General features: G+C 40.8%; 1 pseudogene; it reads left to right on the top strand.

Moving 5' to 3' along the window:
• The first annotated feature begins 1,982 nt into the window (after nt 1-1,982).
• On the top strand, nt 1,983-8,712 carry LOC131148347 (uncharacterized; annotated as a pseudogene).
• The last annotated feature ends 4,680 nt before the right edge of the window (nt 8,713-13,392 follow it).

The raw sequence follows: 13,392 nt of genomic DNA, 5'->3' as shown, positions 1-13,392 counted from the left end.
ATCCGTTAGATGAGCTAAAAGTCATTTGGAAGGAATGGACCCCGGCACGCCGTTTAAAATTCTCTCAAACATATGGGCACATTGGTTTCTTGTTGCATGTATCGGTAAATATCCCTGCCATAAAAGCACTGGTCGAGTTCTGGAATCCACCATATCGTTGCTTTACAATGAACGGTATCGACTTGACACCAACCATCGAGGAGTATACTTCGCTTTTGCATCTAGTCAAGTTACAGACACCATACAAACCTTATGTGCATGATGCTAGTGTTTCGTTCGTGAAGGAGATGTACGATGCTATCGGGGTCAAAATCCAGAAAACATTCTCAGAGGGAGGTGCAGAAGTAAGGAAAATCTCTTGGAAGCAGTTGAAAGAAATAATCGAAAAAGAAGAAAAAGAAGAGCTTCAAATACATATTATGGCATTAGCTATTTACGGTTTGATCATTTTTCCAAAAGAACTAAACATGATCGATCAAGCTACTGTTTCGTTTGTAGCACAAGTACGTAACGGGATTAATCCCGTTCAAGGCATCCTGGCAGAAACCTTCAGATCACTCAACAACTGCAGAATCAGGAGGAGAGAATGTTTAAAATGTTGTGTGCAGCTGTTATATGTCTGGATGGTAGGTCACTTATCGTCTAACAAAGGGGGCTTCCGTAGTATTTTCTCAATGATCCGAATCCCTTTGGCTGAATTTGAGGATACCCAATTGAAGGAGCAGTTAGATAAATCTAAATGGAACACAAAAATGTGTGGCTTGATCGACTCAGGGGTAACTTGGCTGGCGCCATGGATGGTCCGCTGTAACATGATATATCGGTGTGGAAATCTTCCATGGGTTCCATTACTAGGCCCATGGGGAGGGATAGCATATGCCCCTTTGATGGTCAGAAGGCAATTGGGGGCATCTCAGTTTGTGCCTATGACTCACGGATTGGTGACTCAGACTTTGCATATGAAACAGGAGACACTCGAAACCAGATTAGAAATTTATGGTGGCATGGAAGCATGTGAACCTAATAGACCCGAGTGATGGAATTGCCACAGTCCAAGGAAATTATGAAGCATGGCGAGAAAACCGGGTAAACCCCCAACTCAAAAGAATCCCAAAAATCGTTATTGAACATATTAAATCACCAAACGCATGCATGCAATTGAAGCCACAAGGGGATCCATGCCCAGTAGAAAAAGGAGATGCAAGAGCAGAAGTGGGGAATCAGCAAAAGGAGGCTCTAGTCTCTGTCTATCGCAAAGAAATCAAGCGACAAAGGATTCGGTACATACAATCAGAAGAAGAGGTCGTGGCTCTAAGGAAGGAAATACGAAGACTTCGAGCAGCACTTGGACAGAAATCTCAAATGTTAGAAGATGCCCATACCGAAGTTAAAAAGAAATCGCTCTACATACAAGAGTTGGAGAGGCAGGGGGATGAGCAGAGAAGCAAGTATAATCAAGTACTGGAAAAGATTGAGCCGTGCATAATGAAAGCGGACTACTGGGAGGCCAAGTTTCGGGCTTTGCATAAAAAGTCAACACAGCAAAATGCAGAGATTGTGCAATCATGAGCAGATTTTGATTTAATATTCGGTTGGATTTGTTATTGTATGAAAGGATTCTATTAATGAAAAGCAGATTTTATTTTCTAAAAATGATGATGATCTCTTCCATGAACCTTGATTGGAGTGCATTAGGTTGCATACATATGTTTCATATTTGTGAAATTTACACGTCTTGAAAAGACCATTGCATTTCATGCATTCATATCTATGCATTCACGATTCTAAAAAGGGAAAGTTTTGGTTTGCAGTGCCTAGAGACAGAATTTGTCTAAGCAAGCAACATTGAGACTGTCACGCATCAATACAATACCAGGAGAAGGGCAAAAGAAATGAGTGAACAATTGGAAGGTAGAGTCCTGGGTATAGAGCAAGGACAAGAAGAATTGAATGAAAAAATGAGCAAGATCCTGGAATTGTTGATGAACAAAGGAAAAGCAGTGCAGAATGATCCGGAGACAGATATGGATCCTACTCATCCTCCAGGGTTTACCCCGGTACATGGGCAAACGTCAGTTCCACTACCTGGCGTCATGGAGGGTTCAATGCCAAGTATACCCCCGTTCATCCCTAATATACTAGCACAAGGGTTTCCAGTAGTGGGGACTCCCCCATTAGTAGCTTCTGATTTGGGGGTGAACAGATCTGAAACTGAACGTCGATACGGTGTACTAGAGGAACGTCTGAAAGCTATTGAAGGATCCAATACATTCGATTCTGTAGATCCCAATGATTTGTGCCTCGTGCCAAAGGTCACCCTGCCACCAAAATTCAAAGTACCAGATTTTGAAAAATTTAATGGAACTAATTGTCCTCGAACTCACCTGCGCCTGTATTGCCAAAAAATGGCTGCCCATTCCGATAATGAGAGACTAATGATGCATTGCTTTCAAGACAGCTTGATAGGGGCAGCTATCAGGTGGTATATTCAACAAGATCGGACTCGGATCCGCACATGGAAAGATCTAGCTAATTCTTTTATAGCTCAATACCGCCATGTTATAGAAATGGCACCCGATCGTATGACCTTGCAGAGTATGCAAATGAAGCCCACCGAAACATTTAGAGAATATGCATATAGGTGGAGGGACATGTCTGTCCAGGTCAATCCTCCGGTGGAAGATAGGGAGGCTATTTCCCTATTTGTGAATACCTTGAAAGATCCTTACTTCGGGCATCTCCTAGGGGCAACCCCTCATGACTTCATGGACATTGTTTCTACCGGAGAGAGGATTGAGACGGCCATCAAAGTCGGGAGAACTAAAAGTATTAGTACAGAGACTGGTCTAGGCAAGAAGTGGACAAGCAAGAAAAAGGAAGAAGAGGTCCATATGGTTCAAAGACAACAATATCAAAGAGAGCATGGCCAAGGGGCTAGGAGGAATTTTGTTTTCGAGCCCTCTATCAATCAGACAGTTCATACGGGAGGTAGACCCCAAGTTGTTCCTTCCAAGGCCATGCCCGCCCAACCGAATATGCGAACTCATGATAGAGGCATCCAGAGAAATATGAGAAGGATAGATCCTATTCCAATGACATACTCAGAATTATTCCCACAATTGATGGAGAGGAACTTAGTTTCAGTCATTCCTGGAACGGTCGTTACGGCACCTTTTCCACAATGGTATGACCCCGAAGCCAAGTGTGCATATCATGCTAACACTCCCGGGCACACTATTGAACGTTGTTGGGCATTCAAAAATAAGGTTCAAACACTAAGAGAAGCCGGATGGCTCGTATTTGATGATAAACAACCAGGAATTCAAGGGAACCCTTTGCCCAATCATGGGGGTAACAATGTCGGAATGATAGAAGAAGGGAGGAATGAGGTGGATTTTGAACCAATGTCTTTAGATTGGGTGTTCAATGAACTTATTGCGGCAGGTCGGATAGGGCAAGAGGCTGTTTGCCCCACTAATGCACTTTGTTTATGTCAGAGTAAAGAAGGAAGATCTGTGAAAAAGTGTGTAACTTTTAGAATGTTTTTGCAAAAGATGGTGGATAACAAGTTTATAGAGATTGGTTGTACCCGCAAAAGTGGAGAGATTGCAGTCATTGGGGAAAACAGGCCGATATATCATCAGTGCACTAATCAACCATTTATACCTACCATGAACAAGGCTCTTCCCACACAGGATGCGCCAGCTCGCTTGGTGATCTCTACTCCCAGGCCATTCCCATACAAGAGTAACCAAGCAGTACCCTGGAAATATGAATGTGAAGCGTATGTCGAAGGAAGCACCAGCAATATAGCAGGGGTGAAAGGGATAACTCGAAGTGGTAGGGTGTATATGCCAGATTCTTCTAAAACAAATCGACAGAATGCAGGGGAACCAGACAGGGCAGTGAAAAGTCCAATATCTAATGGAGAGGCCGAAGAATTCCTGAAGATAATAAAGCATAGCGAGTACAACATCGTGGACCAACTAAAGAAAATGCCGGCTCACATATCTGTTTTGTCACTTCTACTAAATTCAGAAACCCATCGGGAGGCATTACTTAAAGTCCTAAATCAAGCCTACATTCCCCAAGATATCAGCGTTGATAAATTCAATCATGTGATCGAAAGTCTAGCAGCCTCCAATTACATCACTTTTACTGATGAAGAAATTCCGCCAGAAGGCCAGGGGCACAACAAGACGCTGCATATATCCACCAAATGTAAGGATCATATGATGTCTCGAGTCCTGATAGATAATGGATCATCCCTCAATGTTATGCCAATGACTACACTGCAAAGGTTACCCATTGACCCTTCTTATGTGACACCAAACAATTTGGTGGTGCGTGCCTTCGATGGGACACGAAGAGAGTCAGTAGGGTCGCTTGACATCCCTATTCAGATTGGACCCGTAACCTTCAATATCACTTTTCAAGTCATGGATATTACGCCTTTATACAGTTGTCTCTTGGGAAGGCCTTGGATACATAATACTGGGGCAGTTCCCTCCTCTTTGCATCAGCGAGTGAAATTTATAGTAGGGGATAAACTGGTATGTGTTTATGGAGAAACCGATATAATGGTTGCTAAACCTTCTTCCACTCCCTATGTGGAAGCAGCTGAAGAAGCCCATGAAGATTCATTCCGAGCATTTGAGATCATCAACGTCATTACTATAATGGAGGGATCTTTTATCCCTCAACCTCGGATCTCTTCTTCCACGCGCATGGTGGCCGCTGAAATGATTAAATCAAGGTTTTGCCTGGGAAAAGGGTTGGGGAAGTATCTTCAGGGCATCACAATGCCATTGTTACCAGAAGGCATGAATGAGAGATACGGCATCAGATATACTCCTACTTTAGCTGACCATAAGAAGAAGGCAAAAGAGAAAAGAATAATCCGAATCGAGAGGCGCACAGGAAGAGTAAGTACCAAGTGGGGGGTAGAAGTCCCGCCAATGAATCAGACCTTTCGAAAGGGCAATCAAGTCACTCTTGAGGAAGAAATGAAACAGATGAGCATATTGGCCTTAGAATCAGGGGACCACATGAATGACTCGAGTAGATGGATCTACCCATTGACAGGAGCAGAAATTCAGAACTAGACATCTTTTGATTACCCAATTCACTTCATGTAATGGCTTTTGCTCATTTTGCTTTCTTTTTGTAATCCGTGGACATTATTGCCTCGGACCGTTTGTCTTTTTCATCAATAAAACCAGTATGCATTTCTTTCGCATTTATTGCATCATTGGGTCATTTGTCAAAGAATTGTTTACCTTTGTTTTATGCAGGGATAGGGAAAATAATCATACCAGTATTCAGGAGCCAGAAATTGATGTTAACTTTGAAAACTTAATCCTAGAAGCTGAAATAGAAGAGGAGACTGACTTATCACCTGAAATGCAAAGAATGTTGAAATCAGATGAAAAACCAACTTTAACCAGTAGTGACCCCACGGTCACAATAAATTTGGGGACTAATGAGGAACCAAAAGAAGTAAAAATCGGGGCACTGTTGGGAGGAAAAGAAAGATGCGAAATGATAAACCTTTTGAAGGAATACCAAGATGTTTTCGCATGGTCCTATCAGGACATGCCGGGTTTGGATACGGACTTAGTAACACATAAAATACCCATTTACCCAAATAGCAAACCGGTAAAACAGAAACTGAGGAGAATGCGCCCAGATATGTTGATCAAAATAAAAGATGAGGTACAGAAGCAGTTTGAGGCTGGTTTTTTAGAAGTAGCCAAATATCCAGAGTGGATGGCCAATGTAGTTCCAATAATGAAGAAAAATGGAAAAGTGAGAGTCTGTGTTGACTATCGAGACTTGAATAAAGCTAGCCCTAAAGATAATTTCCCACTTCCACACATAGATGTGCTGGTAGACAATACCGCGGGACATGCCCTGTTTTCATTCATGGATGGGTTTTCTGGATATAATCAAATTAAGATGGCCCCAGAAGATAAAGATAAGACCACGTTCATCACCTTATGGGGGACCTTTTGCTACAAGGTTATGCCCTTTGGTTTAAAGAATGTAGGGGCAACCTATCAGAGAGCCATGGTAACGCTATTCCATGACTTGATGCATAAGGAGATAGAAGTATATGTGGACGACATGATTGTTAAGTCTCGAGATGAGTATAGCCATGTGATGAACTTAAGGAAGCTATTTAAAAGGCTACGAAAATGTCAACTGAAATTAAATCCAGAAAAATGTACATTCGGAGCTTCTTCAGGAAAATTGTTGGGATTTATCGTAAGTGAGAAAGGGATTGAAGTAGACCCAGATAAAATAAAAGCTATTCGAGAAATGCCTAGTCCCAAAACTGAAAAAGAAGTTAGGAGTTTCCTAGGCCAATTGAACTACATAGCTCGATTTATATCTCAGCTGACTGCTACTTGTGAGCCCATATTTAAGCTGCTGAAGAAGGATAACCCCGAAAAATGGAGTGAAGAATGTCAGAAAGCTTTTGAGAAAATAAAAGAATATCTATTGAACCCTCCAGTTTTGGTTCCCCCTGTACCTGGAAGGCCTCTTATATTGTACTTAGTAGTATCAGAGAATTCCATGGGGTGTGTGTTAGGACAACACGATGAGTCTGGAAGAAAGGAGCGCGCCATCTATTATTTAAGCAAAAAGTTCACGGAATACGAATCTAGGTACTCTAACCTGGAGAAGACGTGTTGCGCTTTGGTGTGGGTGGTTATACACGCTGTATTACACAACATGGCTGATTTCTAAAATGGATCCGATTAAGTATGTTTTCGAGAAACCTGCAGTAACAGGACGGATGGCTCGTTGGCAAATGATGTTGACTGAATATGATATTACATATGTGACGAGAAAAGCCGTCAAAGGGAGCATTATAGCAGAATATTTGGCTGATAGGGCCGTTAATGATTACCAATCCATGGAGTTTGACTTCCCGGATCAAGATATTGATTCAATTGATCAAGAAAAGGAAGGTAATGTTGGGTGGATGATGCTATTTGATGGAGCGACCAACGTATGGGGGCATGGAATAGGGGCTGTACTCATATCACCAGAGGGTAAATATTACCAGTCACAGCCAAACTCACCTTTCCGTGTACCAATAATATAGCTGAGTATGAAGCATGCTTATTGGGCTTACAGGCGGCTATTGACCGAGGCATTAAAAAATTGATTGTAAAAGGAGATTCTGCTTTGGTAATTTATCAGTTAACTGGAAAGTAGGAAACCCGGGATTCCAAATTAATACCATATCAGGAGTTCATTCAGGAAATGATGCAGGAATTCAATACTATCAGTTTTTCGCATTTACCGAGAGAGAGTAACTTAATCCCTGATGCGCTAGCAACATTGGCGGCTTTATTTAAGGTTGAGTCCGGAATAGAGATTGAACCCATTCGAATAAGAATGCATAGGGAACCTGCATATTGTATAATGACGGAAGAAGCCAATGGGAAGCCATGGTTTCATGATATCAAAACATACATTCAATGGAAGCAGTATCCCATAGGAGCCTCTAATAATGACCGAAAGACAATTCGGAGGCTAGCTATGGGATTCTTCTTAGATGGGGAGATATTGTATAAAAGGAACCATGATTTGACCCTCCTACGGTGCGTGGAGTTGCAAGAGGCAAGACAAATCATTCAGGAAGTACACGACGGAGTTTGTGGGACCCATGCGGAAGGACACTCGTTGGCCCAAAAAATCCTAAGGAGTGGATACTATTGGATAACCATGGAACGGGATTGCATAGAGTATGTTCGAAAGTGCCATAAGTGTCAAATCTATGGAGATCGCATACAAGTCCCACCCACTCAACTCCAGGTTTTATCTGTACCTTGGCCTTTCTCAGCATGGGGGATGGATGTGATCGGACCGATAACCCCGAAGGCTAGTAATGGGCATCGATTCATTTTCGTGGCCATTGACTACTTCACAAAATGGGTAGAAGCAGCATCATACTCTAATGTCACTCAAAATGTAATCAATCGTTTTATCAGGAGAGAATTAATTTGCAGGTATGGGATCCCGAAAAGGATAATATCAGACAATGCTAAAAACTTGAACAACGAGGTCATGACAAAATTATGTAGTCAGTTCAAGGTCAAGCATCATAATTCAGCCCCCTATCGACCTCAAATGAATGGAGCAGTGGAAGCAGCCAATAAGAACATCAAGAGCATCTTGGAAAAAATGACAAAGACCTATAGAGATTGGCATGAGAAGTTACCTTTCGCTTTATTGGCCTATCGGACCACTGTTCGAACATCTACAGGGGCTACCCCTTTCTCTTTAGTATATGGAATGGAGGCCGTAATTCCGATAGAAGTTGAGATTCCATCGTTACGAGTCTTAAAAGAAGCAGAGTTAACCGAAGCAGAATGGGTGCAATCTAGATATGACCAGTTGAATCTAATTGAAGAAAAAAGATTGACAGCTATAGTTCATGGGCAGTTATACCAAAGGAGAATAATGAGAGCTTTTAACAAGAAAGTGCGTATTCGACGGTTTCAAGAAGGAGATCTAGTTTTGAAAAAGATTTTACCAATTCATAATGACCCCCGAGGTAAGTGGACCCCAAATTATGAAGGGCCGTATGTGGTAAAGAAAGCATTTTCAAGAGGTGCCTTATTATTATCAGACATGGATGGAGCCGATCTGGTGCACCCCACAAACTCAGATGCGGTAAAGAAATATTTTTCTTAGAAACCCTGTAAACTCTCAAGGAAATTCAATAAGATGACGATTTGCTTCATAAATCTAATGACTGTGCATTATTCATGTTTTGATCAAATGACAGATGGCCATCGTTGGCCGATCTGCTTTCCTATAAAGAACCAAATAACAATTTACCATTTGATAACCAAATTGAGCCTAAATGATAAACCAGTATTTTTTTCAAAAGTCAGTTTACAAAATTTAACCTGGGTATGGGTCCTTTAGGGTCTGGCAAGTCATATGAGACAACAATTGGCTACTCGAAATGATGGCAGGCCATCTTTCTGCTACCCAAAAGAAACAAAAAGAGATCCCTTGCAAGCCCTTCTTGAGCCTGGAAAATTCAATTTTTGATTAACCCGTCAAAGGATCACACCCCACACTGGGGCAATTTCAAAGGATTAGTCCCAAATGAAGTCCAAACAAAAATGACCGAATCCCTTCATGAAAGAGAAAAACAAAAGGGAGCAGCAAAAGCAAATGGAAAAAGAAGAAAAGAGAAAGAAAATAAGGGACATACTACGCATGTGATCTTTGACCAAGTTGCCCTTAATGAAAGTGCTGATTTTGAGCCTTATTTAACTCTTTCTTTCTTTAACCCGTACCCCTAGCCTATATTACAGTCCAAATAAAAGACCTGACCAGATTGATATACATTGTTGTCTCTAATGATTTGTCAGACTCAATGATTGAGTCTGAACTACGTAATGACCTAATCCGGAGAAGGTACGTAGGCAGCTTGTTCAAAAGACAAGTTCGGTCAAAGCCAAAACAAAGTGCCTCAACTTAAACTGGGGCAAAGAATGTCATTATGGGTTGGGATTTTTGAGCCATAGTTTCCCTCTTCTTCAGAAAACCTATATCCCCAAGCCTACGTTTCGTCCCGAGTCTTAAAGACCATCTTGAGATCAAAACATGAACTGAACCTGAGGCAATAGTTTAACTTGAGAATTATAGGGGTCCGCAACAGAATAAGGCGAAAGGAGGGAGAAATGTTTGGGGTCATCAACGAAAAAAAAAAAAATTAGTCAAAGGGGAATTAAGCTTGACAACTTAACATTCATATGCTTCGACTTTTTGAATACTGGTATAAAGTTTTTTCCTTTGAACTGACATTTAAGTCTGGTAAACTAGTCATCTTGCATATATGATCTTTTGATGTAGCAAAGGGATGTTACAATTACATGGTTGGATATTTCTCAAAAAAAAAAAAAAAAAGAAGAAAAATGAAAAAGAGAAACCCTTTTCATAGTCTCAAGAATAGGGTAATCAAAAGAGTTCGCTAGTATGCTTCCTGTTTCAGGCATGATCAGCAAAAATGACTTAGAGCTTTGGAAATGTGGTGTACAACCGATGAATAAGGTAGGGTCCGGACAGGTTGTGGCCTTCATATGAAACTGAGAGCTTTTACTGATGCATTTGCAATGAGGCAATTATAGTGCCAAAGCTTGTCAAATGTCTCCCTATTCAATTGCATTAAGCAAACAGGGTTAATATTGGTTGTAGATCCATTCAACTGAGGCAGATTTTTTTAGTGAGTTTCCTTTTAGCCAAGTCAATCGTCTCCATGATTGGGTGAATTAAGAAAATTGAGCTAAGATCAGCTACAGATGTGGCAAGTATCAAAAGCATGGCCAAGATGAAAAGATGAGGTTATTGATCACAGACGCACCAGGGGAAAAGATTCAGGCATTTCCTCCATTCATTACCATACATTTCAGGCATTGCATAAAAACATGTAGCAACATATCCCCATGTTCTGGCACCACAGTAGACAGCATACATGCATTACTGCATTCTAGTCATGCCCCTCTTGTCATGCATCTCTTTTGATCATTATCCAAACGACCTTTTTCTCACTAATGTTTGAGTTATTACTCCATGAACTATAGCTCGGGTTCCTACACCCGATGCAAGTCACCCATCATGAACTATAGCTCGGGTTCCTACACCCGGTGCAAGTCATCCTCCATGAACTATAGCTCGGGTTCCTACACCCGGTGCAAGTCAACCATCGTGAACTATAGCTCGGGTTCCTACACCCGGTGCAAGTCGCCCTTCCGTGAACTATAGCTCGGGTTCCTACATCCGGTGCAAGTCACCCTTCCTTGAACTATAGCTCGGGTTCCTACACCCAGTGCAAGTCACCCTTCCGTGAACTATAGCTCGGGTTCCTACACCCGGTGCAAGTCACCTTCCATGCACTATAGCTCGGGTTCCTACACCCGGTGCAAGTCACCCTTTCGTGAACTATAGCTCGGGTTCCTACACCCGGTGCAAGTCACCCATCGTGAACTCTAGCTCAGGTTCCTACACCCGGTGCAAGTCACCCTTCCGTGAACTATAGCTCGGGTTCCTACATCCGGTGCAAGTCACCCTTCCATGAACTATAGCTTGGGTTCCTACTCCCGGTGCAAGTCACCCTTCCGTGAACTATAGCTCGGGTTCCTACACCCGGTGCAAGTCACCTTCCGTGCACTATAGCACGGGTTCCTACACCCGGTGCAAGTCACCCATCGTGAACTATAGCTCGGGTTCCTACACCCGGTGCAAGTCACCCTTCCGTGAACTATAGCTCGGGTTCCTACATCCGGTGCAAGTCACCCTTCCATGAACTATAGCTCGGGTTCCTACACCCGGTGCAAGTCACCCTTCCGTGAACTATAGCTCGGGTTCCTACACCCGGTGCAAGTCACCTTCCGTGCACTATAGCTCGGGTTTCCTACACCCGGTGCAAGTCACCTCTCATGAACTATAGCTCGGGTTCCTACACTCGACGCAAGTCATTCTCATATGCTCTCAAGCATACATGCAAATCGGTTTTCACAAATCATTTTGGTCTCTTCCGTTACAATGGGCCTGGTCCAAAATCAGCGTCTTTTATCTTTGCAGGTTTGTTGCCACAAATAACGTAGGAGAGATCTTACTTTTACTTTGAAGCAACGAATCCTACAAAGAGGGGCAGCTGTAGACACCCCATTTTTACCCAGGCCCAATATATGTATTACTATTATTATTATTATTGTTATTTTATTATTATTATTATTTTATTTATTCTTATTATTATTATTATTATTATTTTCTTTATTATTATTATTATTATTTTTCATTAGTATTATTAATATTACTTTTATTTTTATTTTTTACGTCTATTTTTATTATTATTATTTATTATTTTCATTATTATTTTTAATTTTTATTGTCATTATTATTAGTATTTTTATTACTATTATTTTATTTATTACTATTATTATTATTATTATTATTATTTTTCTTTAATATTATTATTATTACTTTTATTTTTATTTTTATTTTTTATTTTATTGTTTATTATTATTATTATTAATTATTTTCATTATTATTGACATTATTTTTATTATCATTATTATTAGTATTTTTATTACTATTATTACTATTATTTTATTTATTATTATTATTTATTCTAATATTATTATTATTACTTTTATTTTTATTTTTATTTATATTGTTTATTATTATTATTATTAATTATTTTCATTATTATTGACATTATTGTTAATTATTATTATTATCAGTATTTTTACCTTTATTATTACTATTATTATTATTATTTTATTTATTTATTTATCTTTATCATTACTATTATTATTATTATTTTATTATTATTATTATTATTATTATTATTATTATTATTTCCTTATTTACATAATAGTAGTGTATATTATTACCAAAGAAAAGAAAAATACCATAAACCAAAAAAAGGAAATGTTTTTAGGGTTTCTTCAAAATTATTTTTATAAGAAGAGGGGGGCGCTGCACAGAACCTACAGCCGAGGGGCACAGCGGGCGCAGACCGAAAGAAAAAAAATTCCCATCTTCTTCTTCTTCTTCTCCACAAAAATCCACTGTTCCAGTCATCTTCTCTGAACAACCTCCATCCGAAAGCACAACCATCACCGGCCATCTTCCCACTCGTCAGCCAGCAACTCCACGTAACGTCTCCATACCTACAGCAGAAAACCAGCCTTCACAGACCACCGTCATCTCCGGCGAACAGCAACCTCGGTGACGAATCCCCCTCTCCGTTCTCGCCTGTAACTCCAACCAAGGATCCCGACGGCAGAACCACCACTCCCGGCTTCATCGTCACTCTCCTCTGTCCTGCGCCAGCCTCCACCAAGTTCGGAAAACTCCACGGCAATCGCGAGCCACCATCGAGCGATCCCCTGCACCGACCACTCCTCCGGTGTCCGCCTCTGCAACTGCTGCTGCTGCTGCTCCTTCCACACCGAACTCCAGCTCCCAGCGCCGCCGGCGGTGCAGACCCGAGAGGCCACCACCGAGCCAAGCCAAGCCATCATCTCCGGCAACCCCTTGGTGATTCTCTCAAACACACACACCTTGTAAACACCCACACACACGCACAAAACACACACAACACGCACACACGCACACTGTGCACACACAGTTCATTACATACTGGCATGTGTATTGTTTTTATTTTATTTTATTTTATTTTCTTTCTGTGATATTAACTAGCTATTTTTACTGCAGAATTTTCTTTTTATTTAATAATTGATAGTTAAAGAAAAAATATCTATTGTTGTTACATTATGTGTGTAAACATATACATATATATTTAATTGGTATTGTACTATTTAGGATTAGGTATTGAGATGATAATGTTTT

This window comes from Malania oleifera, chromosome 2 (assembly GCF_029873635.1).
Source record: "Malania oleifera isolate guangnan ecotype guangnan chromosome 2, ASM2987363v1, whole genome shotgun sequence".
Classification (NCBI taxonomy): Eukaryota; Viridiplantae; Streptophyta; class Magnoliopsida; order Santalales; family Ximeniaceae; genus Malania; species Malania oleifera.
The sequence above is the reverse complement of the archived record's forward strand: the minus strand, read 5'-3'. Positions and strand labels throughout refer to the sequence as shown.